The sequence below is a fragment of the Amblyomma mixtum genome, chromosome 4 (assembly GCF_055824585.1).
Source record: "Amblyomma mixtum isolate Tamu chromosome 4, ASM5582458v1, whole genome shotgun sequence".
Taxonomy (NCBI): Eukaryota; Metazoa; Arthropoda; class Arachnida; order Ixodida; family Ixodidae; genus Amblyomma; species Amblyomma mixtum.
Window position 1 is genome coordinate 55,383,885 of NC_143015.1, and position 13,028 is coordinate 55,396,912.

General features: G+C 48.6%; 1 pseudogene across 1 annotated transcript in view; it reads right to left on the minus strand.

Moving 5' to 3' along the window:
• Positions 1–212: 212 nt before the first annotated feature.
• Positions 213–13,028, minus strand: part of LOC149346527 (membrane metallo-endopeptidase-like 1) — a 29,932-nt pseudogene continuing 17,116 nt past the window's right edge. Inside the window, exons 3-4 of the transcript XR_016292090.1 lie at positions 7,755–8,170; positions 213–3,033 (exon numbers count right to left, since the gene is read on the minus strand). The product of XR_016292090.1 is annotated as a membrane metallo-endopeptidase-like 1 (transcript). The remainder of the gene's footprint in view (positions 3,034–7,754; positions 8,171–13,028) is intronic.

The window sequence follows — 13,028 nt, forward strand, 5'->3', positions numbered from 1 at the left end:
AAAACAACAAATTATTGAAACGGCTCAAGTAAAAAACGCTTCCGATTATACAAAAAGGTACAAAAATAAAAAGGCCCCTGTGAAGAAATTCCTCGACAATACCAATACATCGATCCATGTCAAGAAAACATCTGGCTGGACGTCAGCAGCACATGGACACATGGCGAAACGTAAACAGCGTTGTAGACAGTTTCGCAGCTTGTTAAAGACAATCGCGTATTGCATGCATACAAATGATGCTAGCCAGACAGCTCGGATAATAGAGTAGCCGAGATGTAGCAAACTGAGGAAGCCACAACGACACATATGTGCAGAGCTGACAGCAACATACACGACGTAATGTCCGTGTCCCAGCTACACGGCCACAAAGCAGCAATGGCTAGAAAAAAAGGAAAAACAGTCCTGAAATTCATCCAGCGTTGTTCTTGAGCGTGAACCACATTTATGTAAACGGCTAATAGGGTGGCCACGGATATAGCGCTGTGTACGCCACAGATCGCCCGGTCTAAGTCAGCACACAATTTCTTTCTGATTCAACCTAGAAAGCACAACACTATAAGCGCTTTCTCAGCAGCATATACGCCGCCTTAGAATTATGCCTGGCCTCATGAACCAGCAAATCGAAAAGCGCGTGCCATTAGTGACGTCACTTCTGGGAATTTGCCCTAAATCTCCCTATTTTGAGGGGAGCAGAACGTGTCCTTCGCTGGCACTGTCCTCCAGGTCGTTAACGAGAAAAATCAGCAAACTATATCACAAGTTCTCAATGAAGGCTGTCCCGGAAGCATAATAATAGCTGAAGTGGTCACATTATTTAAACTAGAGTTGAAAATAAACTGTTTCAGGAGTGAATGCATGGTCATTAAACCACAGCGTAGTCAATGATGGTCATCAAGTTCGATGCAGAAAATCAGGTGAATACAAAACGGGTATCTCATGAAATGTCACGGCATCTGGAATATGGAAGCTTTCCAGTGGAAGCGGTCAACCAAAAAAATTGCACTTTTTCTGGGGATTCATCCTGGAACCATTGGAACAATCGAACGCTCTCGCGAATGCCGCCGAATTGCGCACGACGATGTTACAGTCTGACGAGAAGGCGCTGTTGAAGCCACGTACAGTGCAGGACATGTAACACATGGTCATGAAGAGGGCTTTCTCCGGAGAAATGTCCTTTCCGACGTAAACGCCTTCGCCGTTGTCGGCGTCTTTCATTGCCGCGTACGCGATCTCCGCCGCCGGCAACTCTGGAAACACGCTTGCCAAACCGTGGAAGTTGAGGCAGCTGTCTCTCTCCTGGTAGGCTTTTCTCGTCTCTTCGGAGAAAATGCAGTCCACCTCCGTGCCGTTCGAAAGCCAGCGGATGCCCTCTTTGTCCAGAGCCCTCACTAAGTTAAACGCCAACAAGTACCCGAGGTCGCCGAAAAACATGGAGTTCGGGCCGCCACTGTAGTAGAGTGGAGGGTAGATCATGTAGGTGGGTACATCTAGGTTGTCCAGAACGTAGTCGAGCCTGGGGTAGGATGGCGGAATGTTGGGTGCAAGCTTCACTGCGTCCCAGTACACCTGCGAGTGGTTGATCCGACGCACTCTCTCGCTGGAACGGTGGATGACCCTGCGTGCCTGAATCCAGAGTTCGACGAACAGTTCCCCCGTGCTGGGGTAGTCCTTGTAAATATCCTCCAGCGCTTAGTTGTTCAGCAGTTGCTCTTCGGGCCACACTCGCATCTTCACCGACCTCAGCTTCTCGCTGGCGATGCGTTTGCTGTCATCGTCCAGCCAAGCTACGCCCTCAACCTTCTTGATGGCAACGGAGACCAGCCTCTGGAATCCGGCCCCAATGACTTCCCGGTCCTTCCCCCTGTTGTCGATGGCGACTTCGAGGGAGAGGACAAGCGCCTTGTATGTTGACTCGGTGTGGAAGCTGCAGAAATGGGAACGGTAGACGTCGACCTTGTGCCTGGCGCCAAAACGTCTCAGGAGCATCCGGGGCTCGCCAATGGGCGCGAACATCTGGATGAACGTCCAACCAAACAGGCTGACAAGTCGTGGTCGTTGGTAGTCGTCGAGGAAGCCCCCGACGGTCTTCAGGAGGTTCTCATCGCTGAGATTTACGTCGTCAGTGGCTGCCAGTTCTGGACTCAGCACTACGTTTTCCCGAAGAAGGTTGATCCAGGTATCTGAGTTGATTGGCTGCGAGTGGTTGCTAATGTCTTCTAGGCGGAATGCAGCCGGGGTCCTCATTCGAGTGAAGATCATTTCGCAAAGCTGACTCAGCACGGTGCCCTCCAGGTTGCGTATTTCCTCGATGGTTTCCTGGAGGGAGGCATCATTCACGGGAGCCGTGGTGTTGAGCATCAGGTCTCCGTAGTATCCCATCCAATACGCAACGTAGCTGCTTGGGTCCTTGACAGCGTCGTACTGGTTCAAGAGGAACGGCAGCGACGGAGCGAGGCTGAACGCCAGCAGCCATTTTCCAAGCCGGGCGAGCACGCGGACTTCGAACCACAAGTGGACCTGCCCCCTGTAGGACAACGCCACCAGCATCTCCAGGGGGTTCGCGTCGGCTTGCGGAGGCTCCGGCCAGCTGAGACCCATTTCGCGCATGAGTGCCAGGAACTGCGGCAGGTGGGAGCCGCCGTGGTCCTGTGCGTTCATGCAGGACTTGAACATATCGAGGGCTTTGGCTGCCACGGGGAACTTCAGGGCGCCCTTGATGAGCAGTTCCCTGAATATGGCGAGCCGTGAGAAGGCCATGTCGTCGACGGGCGTCTTGACGTGCTCCCTGCGGTCCGTCGGGGGCAACCAGGAGGAGCACACGTAGGCGGAAAAGTCTTCGCATGGGTCGATGCTCCTGTTGAGATCTCTCGTTAGGAGTTCCACGTGCAAGCGACAGGGGAGGCTGTCGCAGTATTTCCTCTCTGCTGGAGACGGGGTGTGACCCCTGAACACAAAGGTGACGAGGGCCGGGAGCAGCAAAACTGTGGCGGCGCAGGCGATCCCAGCGATGGCCATTTTTTTCCGGCGAGTCAGCTGCAAGAAAACGGTGAAATAGAAGGGGACTTTGAAAAGGCTGCGTGCCCTCTTTCTAGTGAAATACAGCGAACCTACGACATGACTCGGCACACAGGACGAAAACCCAAGCAGCAGGTATAATTGGCCCAATATTGCAAAGAGGTGGGTTTACTTCTCCAATACATTTCCAATATTGGGACGAATTGGTGCGCTGCAGGGGAACGAGGCATATACGTTCCATGAGACCGAGTTGCAGCGTAGTGAACGCGTGCTAGCGTATACACGTATACCATACCAGCCAGCCGAAAATGTATCATGCGACACGGCAGGTATGTGTGCGTGCGTGTGCGTGTGTGTGTCTGTGTAGCCAATGCGTATGTGTAGAAAAGTTCACAGAAAGAATCCGGCTCGTACGGTATACGCATCTATATTACGCAAGTGCGTCTCCAGTCTAATAAAATCAGAAAAGGGGATAAAGCATCGAGGGGTGATTGTGCTAATCCTTAGCGCCACCTTCATCGCTAAAGGCAAGAATGCTTGCACAGAAAGTGACGCACATATTAATGACTTACTTTTAACGAGCGTCGAAATCTCTTTTAAAGATAATCCTTTCGTGCTCATAATCCGCCTAACCTCGAAAACAAGGCATGAATAACCCGTGTAGCACCAACATCAAAACAAAGTCATAAAATTGTAATGAGTTGCAGTACATTGCTACAAGTCACACCGAGAGTTATTTTAAAGGGATACTGCATGAATTTTAGGCGCTCCAGTTTAGTGCTGCAGTGAAAGCTGGCGTTGTGAATTCCATAAAAAACTGCATCGTTTTTTTTGCACAAACCAAGCGGAAAGCATTTTGCCCCCAAATTTTTTCCTTGAATTGGTCCACCTGGCGGCGGCGCCCCAAACTGCTGCGCCTTGATGCTCTAACGTCACAAGCCTCTCTGTCTCCGCGTCCAGCCGGCCTGGCCGCTTCGGCGTCCTGTCGTTTGTGTCATAAAGTCAGCAATAAAATTCCAATACGGAAAGGTGTCAGGCAGGGAGACACGATCTCGCCAATCCTCTTCACTGCCTGCTTACAGGAGGTATTCCGGAATACCTCCGATTCTGGAAAAGGCAGATCAGGAAAGAATTTTTCTATGATAACTCAAGAGGCAGTGCCCTACTTTTTGAAGCTAGATCAGGGTGTCTTAGAACGCGCAGCTACAAAAAGAAATTTAACGAAGAAGATGACACATGTGCAATGTGTGGTAGATCTGTGGAAACAATTCAACACCTCAAAATCAAATGTGATGGTATCCATCCGGATGTCGATGCAGGCACAGTCACTCTTTCTGAGGCCCTAGGGTTTAAAGATAACAATGGTCATGTAAATAAATCTCCAGTGGAAGTCAGCAAAAAGCGACTGGAGGATTGGTGGCTGAAAGGCAGAGAAGTGGCATAAGGTTAGAATTGTAGGAAACCGTAGGCAAAGGTGACGGAGAATCTTAAGAATTGCCAACACAGTAAACAAAAAAATAATAAAGAAAAGCTGACCATGGTGGCAATTGCCACCACCCCGTTTCAAAGGGGGCGCTCCCGTCCGTCCGTCCGTCCGTCCGTCCGTCCGTCCGTCCGTCCGTCCGTCCGTCCGTCCGTCCGTCCGTCCGTCCGTCCGTCCGTCCGTCCGTCCGTCCGTCCGTCCGTCCGTCCGTCCGTCCGTCCGTCCGTCCGTCCGTCCGTCCGTCCGTCCGTCCGTCCGTCCGTCCGTCCGTCCGTCCGTCCGTCCGTCCGTCCGTCCGTCCGTCCGTCCGTCCGTCCGTCCATCCATCCATCCATCCATCCATCCATCCATCCATCCATCCATCCATCCATCCGTCCGTCCGTCCGTCCGTCCGTCCGTCCGTCCGTCCGTCCGTCCGTCCGTCCGTCCGTCCGTCCGTCCGTCCGTCCGTCCGTCCGTCCGTCCATCCATCCATCCATCCATCCATCCATCCATCCATCCATCCATAGCATCCGGGAGGTGCAGGGTTTGATCCCCAGGGCCGATATAAACTGGTATATATAAATGGGCCCCCTATATACAGCCTTCATTGATTACAAGAAAGCATTTGACTCAGTGGAAACCTCAGCTGCCATGCAGGCCTTGCGGAATCAGGGTGTAGAAGAGTGCTATCTGAAAATATTGGAAGATATTTATAACAAATGCACAGCTACTAAAGTTCTCCATAAAGTCAGCAATAAAATTCCAATACGGAAAGGTATCAGGCAGGGAGACACGATCTCGCCAATGCTCTTCACTGCCTGCCTACAGGAGGTATTCCGGGGACTGGAATGGGAACAGTTGGGGATAAGAGTTAATGGAGAATAGCTGAGTAATTTGCGATTCGCTGATGACATTGCCTTGCTAAGCCACTCAGGACAAGAACTGCAAAGCATGATCAATCGGTTAGACAGGCAGAGTAGAACGGTGGGGCTAAGAACTAACATGCTGAACTCCAAAGTAATGTTCAACAGCCTAGCAAGGGAACAGCAGTTCGCCATTGGTGGCGAGGTGCTGGAAGTAGTAAGAGAATATGTCTACTTAAGGCAGGTAGTGACCGCAGATCCGGATCATGAGAGGGAAATAACTACAAGAATAAGAATGGGGTGGAGCGCATATGGCAGGTTCTCTCAGATCATGAATGGTAGCTTACCAATATCCCTGAAGAGAGAAGTATACAACAGCTGTATCCTACCGGTACTCACCTATGGGGCAGAAACGTGGAGACTAACAAAGAGGGTTCAGCTTAAGTTAAGAACAACGCAGCGAGCTATGGAAAGGAAAATGATAGGTGTAACGTTAAGAGATCGAAAGCGGGCGGAGTGGGTGAGAAAACAAACGCGGGTTAATGACATCTTAGTGGAAATCAAGATGAAAAAATGGGCTTGGGCAGGGCATGTAATGCGAAGGGAAGATAACCTCTGGTCCTTAAGGGTAACGGAGTGGATTCCAAGAGAAAGCAAACGTAGCAGGGGACGGCAGAAAGTTAGGCGGGCGGATGAGATTATGAAGTTTGCGGGGATACAGTGGCGGCAACTGACAAAGGACAGGGTTAATTGGAGAGACATGGGAGAGCCCTTTGCCCTGCAGTGGGTGTAGTCAGGCTGATGATGATGATGATGATGATGATGATGATATAAATGGACGCATTATAACGGGGTTTGAGGATGCTCACTTCAGGATTAACTTACTCGTGATAGACCACTCTAACAGGACTTATTTTCTCAACAAGGCTGCTACGAAAGCATTATACCTAGCTAGCTGAAGGATTCATTTATCCTGCCCCGTCACGTTCCCTTCGTACTACGTGCTTGAGCGTCAAACCAGAAAAAAATTGTTGGCCCGTTTTATCCGGAACGAATGCTAAAACCATTAAATTGCGTTAAACTGCAAGACTTCTGGGTGAAATGCATGAGAAAAGGATCTCGGACCAGCCGTTGCGTTCACTGGTGAGTGATTCGTGCCGCGGTCGAAACAACTTAAATCCGCCTCTAGCGGTTAAGGTCACTTGTAGGCCCTAGCCCTCAATTTTTCAGAAGCATTAGAAAAAGAAATACATGGAGAAAAAGTATTTACTTAAACCAAAAATAAACATTGTAATAAAGTTTCACTTTCATGCTGATAGCGACCTTCATAGCACCGGAAATCACGCGATCTAAAGGAACCAACGTTGCCAGGTTAGTTCCCTGTAATTTGTTCGCAGAGTAGCGTCTCGCTATTAAGCACCTTAAAGGCTACCACTGACCGCGGTAAGCGAAATCGCGGTAAGGACGCGGACTGCTCCAGACACAGCATGCCAACTGCGTTGTTGAAGCTAATTACTGTCCCTGCGCGTAAGGCAAATTACAGCAGAAATGATGTTCAACTTCTCCGGCTTTACCCATCAAAAATTGGAAGGGATACTTATGTTGAGCAATTGAGGGTTTGATGCGTTAGCTTAAATTATTGCAGCGTTTAAGCAGTGGCCCTGCGATGGCAGGTGTTGCTATCGGTGGCATAGAGTTGCTTATTATTACCTAGAGGTAAAGCTGGCGCTCCGTCTATGGGAGCTTCTATAGAACTTTCTCAAGACCGCTTCAGCAACCATGGGCGCTCTAAGCATCATGAGCTGATGAGCTACCGACTGCAGAACCAAAATATTTTGCAAAAACATAACGCAAAAATAAACGTTGCTTGATAGCCAAGAATGCCATTACATTCATTATCCCGTCTGTAAATTCGAACAAACGAGCAGAAAAACATATAGATACAATGTTTGCCCAAAACAAGGGAGGGCTTTATCTCCTATTGGCCAAGTATTACACATTAGAGAAACTAAAGAATTGCGAGGACACTTTGGCAACTAAAGTGTAGAGAGGCGAAAGTCGACGACACTATGCCGCGACGATTTCCGGTGGATGTGGCGTCATACCGATCCCATGGCTGTATTGACGTCCGTGCTATTTCGACACTTTTGTAACTAAATAATCTACATTCATCAAACTTGACTGCTAGGATCATTTTGTACTTCTCTATCTGAAGCCACTATTCGTTTTCTACTATATTTTTTTAGTTCCAGGGTTAACACAGGTCAAACGCTGCCAAAGGTGTGACAATTTCTGCTAACGGGCGACAGTATGAGCCATTAAAGGCTTTCGCCTTAATCTTTCGTGCTTAACAGGCACAAATTAGGAAACCGCCCCCGCTGGAAAACGCACTGAGCGCACTACGCACTCACCCCAGCCTTGGCCGAGAAGGGCCCAGCAGGATGTGCATAGCTGCCGGTGGACATCTCCGTCATGCCCTTCTTCCCTCTGGAAATCCAGCTCGTCTCCCTGGCATTTGTCAGGAAGGAACGACGGCCAGCCGGACTGCGCATCTCCTCCGCACCGGCTGACCTCTTGCGGCCAGAAGCCGCCTGAGCGTCGGACGGTTTTCGCGAGGACAGTGTCGACTGCTGCTGTGGCGCGTCCAGCAGTATAGCCGCCGACACCTGCGGCTTATCTGGGTCGTTCGCCATGTTGTCGTTCGGGTCCGCGTGCGCCGGTAGCGGCGCATTGCCGTCGGTAGGAGAAAGAGTACGCGTGGACTTGCGTCCAAGGGAGTGGGCAGTTGCAGCATCCAACGGCGGTTGATGCTGCGTAGCCGTTGACGCTGCAAAAATATCAAGGACGAAATATTACCGGGAAACTGGTTTGTAGCGTAAAACAGCTATAGGACAGAGTCGAAAGCATGGATAAACAAGTTTCTGTCAGGAAATCGCACTGCCCTCTATTTTGTAGCGATAGCTATTCTGCGCCAGCCGCTTCGCCTCTTCAGAATGGAAGCACTTTCGCTGTGGTTGCACCCCGGCCGCGGTCGCGCCGACCTTGAGCCATTGCCTAGCAACCGCCGCGGTGGACACCCGAACCGCACCGTACAGGGAGGAAGTGGGATTGAAAGATGAAAGAGGGGCCGTAATGAAGAAAATGAAAGTTGTATTTGAGGAAAGGAAATAACGCATTTACTGTCTCGCATATCTCGGTGGACACCTGTCACCCGTTTGTAGAGTAAAGGTGGAAATGGATTGAAAGAAGAAACAGAAAGAGGGGAGTAATGAAGAAAATTAATGTGAGGAAAGGAAATTACGCAGTAGCTGTGAAGCCACGCCCAGGGACGAAGATGAAGGAGGAACGCCTAGCGAAACGCGGCGGCGAAAGACCAATTCTTCTCGGCGAGTTCCACTCGGCCAGTTGTAGCTATCGCGTCGCTCCAGTTTTAACCAGAGCTAAACAACAGCCAATTTTTCATCAAGGAAAGCTAGACACATGATGTATATGCAGGGAGAGGACCGCGCCCAACGCCCTCCCCAAGCCCATTTCTTCTCCTTGACTTCAACTAGGATGTCATCAACCAGCGTTTGTTCCCTCATACACTCTGACCTCTTCCGATCTCTTAACGTTAAACCTATCATTGTTCTTTCCTCGCATTTCGATGGAGGCGAAATTCTAGAGGCCCGTGTACTGTGCGATGTCAATGCACGTAAAGGATCCCCAGGTGGTCGAAATTTCCGGAGCCCTCCCCTACGGCGTCCCTCATAGCCCGAGTCGCTTTGAAACGTTAAACACCAATAAACCAAAACCTATAAACCAATTGTTTTTTCCATAGCTCGTTGCGTTGTCCTTAAGCTCAAGCATCTTTGTTAGCCTCCACGTTTCTGCCCAATAGGTGGGTACCGGTAAGATGCAGCTGTTGTATACTTTTATCTTGAGGGATATTGGTAAACTGCCATTCATGATCTGAGAGGACCTGCCAAATGCGCTCCACCCTCCGTTCTTATTCTTCAACAGCCGGATACAACTCAAGAATAAAGAACGAAGCCAACTGGCTCATCCCTACTGTACTTTACATTGAAGTCCTAGAATTGAGGCGTCTCTCAGAAATCTGACCTGTGCACAAACCGTTTGAGACCAGGAAGGCGATTCCCCTTCTGAAAAAATTGGGGGGTCGCCTCTGTTCTACGGTATCTGAGTCAAATGCCTTCTCGTAATATATGAAGGCTATGTATAGGGGTTCGTTTTATCGTGCTGATTTCTCTATAACCTGATTGATAGCGTGAATATGGCCTATCGTCGAGTATCCTTTACGAAAGCCTGCCTGATCATTTGGTTGATTGAAGTCTAGGGCTGTCCTGACTCAATTTGCCAATACCTTACTAAATGCCTCGTAGGCCAAGGGCAGTAAGCTGATCGGTCTGTAACTCTTCAGGTCCTTGATGTCTCGTTTCATATAGATTGAGACAATGTTGGCGTCCTTCCAAGCTTCCGGCTGGCTCGAGGTCGTATAAGGCATTGCGTATACAGTGTGGCTAGATTTTATAGCACAAAAGACCCATCGCCCTTCAACAGATCTGCTGTTACTTGATCGTCACGAGCTGCTTTCCCGCTCTGCATTGTTCCCATTCTTTTTTTTGTTCCTCTTTTGTTACCGTGGGTATGTCCCATTGCTGTGCGATACTTCCTATTTAATTTACGTCTTGATTACATTGGCTATTGCATGTTGATTTGTTTTGACAACTCTGCTAGTTCTATTTTCTCTGTTGGGTTATAGGCTTTCTTACTTTGGCGTTCACACTTTTGAGAGAGCCTGCCGATATTCCGTGTAACCATCCGACCACCTACTTGTACTGCGCACTCTGTAATGATAGCTGTTAGATTACCGTTCACTGCTTGAGCATCAAGGTCGTCGTCCTCGGTTCAATACGAATATATGTTGTGCAGCGAGATCCTGATTTCGTTTGTTGTTGTGATTGGCCAGCTGTGTAAAAATCACAGAAGGCACCGCTCCGCTTTATGGGTACTACGCGACAGCGTAGTAGGTTAGACTTCCACGAGCAGCTTGACATATTTGAACGTATTTTTGATTTTTCAATTGTTTCAATTAATTGATCAATTACACAATCCAAATTTTCTTAATTGGCATCATCATCAAGCACTGGTATTTCCTTCTGAGCATTTTTAAACATCTGAACCCCCTTTTTCCAATCTTTTTTCATTTCTTTATTAATCAATTAACTACATTGATTTCATTAAATCATCGTCGATTACCCACCAATCAATCATCAATCACTACAACCACAAATTACCATGATACAGTTCCTTTTGCGCATCCCCCGAGTATTTCCGACACGCGATGCCGCCTATTAATACGTCGACGGGCTTTTCGACCGAACGAGCTGCATACGCTATCGAGTAACACAGGAAGGCGAGAACCATCACCCATTGTTATCAGCTGTTTTCTTTTTTTAATGCGAAAGCATTTCTAGCCTATGTCGGCAGGGTCGTGCCACCAAAACGTGCCCGCAGCAGTTCTGACGTTCTCAGAATAGGTAGCATCAAATGAGTGGTTGTAATCGAAAAAGGACTATGTGAGGATGCTGCGCAAAAAAAGTCGATTAGATGATTAGCTAATTAATTAGAGCTAAAAATTTTGAAAAAAAAACCAAAATAGCGTGGATGTCGATATAGTGAGTGGACAGGAAAACAGCCATGGGCGGAAAGAAAGGGCAAAAATAGGGAAAGGAGTGAAAGCAACATTTGAAATGCATTGACATGCATTTGATGAATGATGATTAACGGAACAAAAAGTTTATTAACATAGAATAATTGGTCAATTATCAGCACAAATATTAGACGGGGACATAGTAAGTGAACGGGAAAGTAACCATGGCGCCAAATTTGAAAAACCAAAATGGCTGATTGAGATAAAAGACGGCATAATCAGAGTGAATACATCGATCTTTGATTAGAGCTTAAAAAACAAAAAGGCAAAGAAAGAGGGGCAAAAGAAGCAAGGAGTGCCGAGGTGGCGTCAATCCTTTCGCATTCTCCCAATGCGGGTCGCCTCAGTGATCTCTATTTTTGTAGCGAGAGCTACACTATGCCATCTCTTCGAGCCTCTAGCGTGGCACCCCTTGAGCTCCGTGGGGGCGCCGTGGCCTTGAGCCGGTTGGTCGCGTGGTGCAGAGCAGCTGCTGCTGCCGGCGGCGCGGCGCGCCGACGAAACCGAGCTGCAACAGCTGCGCGCATGCGCCGTGATGAGTCGGAGGTGGGGGGGGGAGGAGGGTAGGGAAGGGGAAAGATGTGGCAGCTGCATAAGTAAGCGGCTCGGTGTAGCTCTCGCGTCACTCCAAGTTTAACCAGAATTAAACTGCAGCCAATTTTTTAAGTTGTATCCTGCATGCTGTATTCTTAAACTGCTGCTGCTTTTTAACAAGCTCGGAGCTGTCGGTAAGGGGTTCTGGTGTCGCCAACGTCCTTCCCTGATGGCTGCAGTGTGGGAAAGTTAAATGTTCTCATCCGTTATTTTGTCCGCCTTATTGTCCGCTGCCTCGTGGGGCCGTTCTTCCGCCACCGGCTTCTCTTCTGCTCCGCTCGCAGGCGCATTGAGCTGCTCTTTCGAAGGCGTCCGCTTCCCCTTGGAGCCCTTCCTGGAACGCCCTACTTGGCAGATGTGTAACAAAAAATTGAAACAGATTGTGAATTTTTCAGCAAATTTACTTTTGGTAACTATTACATCTGCACATTATTTGTGCGCACTGAGCTATAGCGGCATACGCAGGTGATTATGCCACTAAATTTCGATTGATTAGCACTATAAATTGAAAACACACATTTTTCTGCGCTCGCTTAAGACAGCTGGCTTAATTCAAATGTGCCACAACGAGCCCTTCGTGTCCCTACATCCGTCTGCTCAATAGTGCCATTCAAATAAAAGAAATTATTAACGATCAGTTAACTTTCACTAAAAGTTAAAGGCGGACGCAGCTTCTCAGCAAAAATTTGTCTATTTATTAATGGATTATGAAGCATTTTGTAACATACTAGAAATCAATTTATTACTCTCAATATTTCGCTGCTAAATCTCCACAAATCCTTTCCTAATATGTAATTTCTCTCTGAATCTTGTGAAAAGGCTACAAGAGTTTATAAATTGTGGCAGAAAGCTGATTCAATGTTCATTACGTTCCTACTAACGTGCTGCAGTCTAAGACATTCTTAGAATTTTTCGTCGCAAAATGCAAATCTCGGCTTTGAATTTTCTGGGATGATTGAATTTTTGGAAGGATAAAGAAAAGGAGTGAAAATTGACAAAAAAGCCATCGCAGTTGTTTAACTCTGAGATACCTAGTGAGACGAGCGAAATACTCGGCGAGCAATGTCGGCAGGGTGATCAGACGCAACGTGGTTTCTGTACTGAGCCGTTGTCGAACTAGGCCTGAGCTCCATGGCGTCGCGGAGGGCACCGGACTGAGTACTGGAAGCGAGAGCAGCTGCCGCGCTTGTATACTACGCGTTACGTGATTAGGAGAGGGGGAGACGTGATCAGGCGAGCGGCGAGACCCAGCGCGGCGGTAGAGTGTACTAACGGCGGCGGCGGCCGGCACAGCTGCGGCGAGTCACGTGTTATAACGTCCGGCCACTCCTCCGGTTTAGACGTCACGGCGCAACGTTCATGACCTTCGAAAATCCGA